The sequence below is a fragment of the Asparagus officinalis genome, chromosome 1, assembly GCF_001876935.1.
Source record: "Asparagus officinalis chromosome 1, Aspof.V1, whole genome shotgun sequence".
In the NCBI taxonomy this organism is placed as follows: domain Eukaryota; kingdom Viridiplantae; phylum Streptophyta; class Magnoliopsida; order Asparagales; family Asparagaceae; genus Asparagus; species Asparagus officinalis.
Genome location: NC_033794.1, coordinates 32,475,839 through 32,477,278, shown reverse-complemented (window position 1 = coordinate 32,477,278; position 1,440 = coordinate 32,475,839).

The window sequence follows — 1,440 nt, the reverse complement described above, 5'->3', positions numbered from 1 at the left end:
GACGTATCCTTGTTCAATGAGATTTTCCTTGTGCCGTGTTTCAAGAGATATAGGGGATGCAAATTCTTTTTGGCGCGACATTTATTCACGTTTGTTTTTTCAGTTAAGAGTAATTTAGGGATGTTGAAAGCAATGCTCGTAATAGAAGAAATGAATGAGATATTTTTTTTATTATTAACATTCCCTTCATATTGGTCACCTGATCAGAAAGAATGCAATTAGCGTGTTTTCAACTGAAAGAGTTAAACTGAAGAAGACACCTGGAGCGTTTCATGTACCGTAGAGTTGTAATAGTCAAACTACCACAATCTAATCACATGGCCGAGTTGTCTATCTTCCCCTGTCAGAATCGCAAGAAAGCATGCATTCATCCGTTTCTCGCTTGGATGCGATGATAGTTGACAATTGAAGTGGGCGGTTCCATTTACCTACATCCATATGCCTCTCCACTAAGAATTTAGCGTGGAATTAACAATAATAAAAAGCAAAATCCACGGCATATGGAGCCTCATGAAGTGGCAGCCACCACCGCCTTCTCAAAAGTCAACTACGCACGGCCTCGACGCGTTGCGCACATTATCATTCATTCTTCATCTCAACTTATTAGTCAACTCCCCTAATGAAAACACGCTAGCTGGAATTAATAGGTTAATTGACAAATTAGCAAATTTTATTTTGAGAGGAAGCTTAATTAACAACTAATATATGGCTGTTAGTGCTTCCAATGAGCACGTATTTTTGGACGTTAGTGCTACCAAGGAGCACATATTTTTGGTACCGATCCAAGTTTGACCGATCCCTAGCTCAATAATAAGATAAAAGGTTGGGCACGAATTGTTCTGACTTTGATTTCTATCAAACCATTCAACTATTATTTTATTGCAGAAAGAGTAATAACTCCGTTATATCAGGTTCATAAGTACAATTTTATTTGAGCATAAAGAATATGTTCATATCGCTTCAAAAGAGCTGTATTTTCTTTTTTCTTTTTGTTTAATAAAGGCACTTTGGTTGTTTTTGGTTAAACGAGAGGAGAAGTACCGTAGCAAGGAGGTGGAATACTAGCTTTCCTTTCATTTGATCTCAAATTGAAGTAAAATTATGAGAACACATCACCTTTTCTTTATCTGCCAAATAGCGTAAAGTGGGGATGTTTCTGTAGCCTGACAGCCACACAACTATCCCCACTTTACCCCTACCCCTACAAAAACGAGCAAGCAAACAACCTCTTAATCTCTGGAGGATTTATTTGATTTAGCTCTCAATATATATTCTAAAATATAGGAGGTAATGACAATAACCATAAAAAGAAGGGGCGAAAAAAGAAAAGAAAAAAAAAGCTAATCTAGATTCTTGTCTAAGACATCATACCCCTGCTAGATGGTCATCCACGTAATGTTTGGCAAATTATCATATTGAAAGGAAGATACTCATACAACC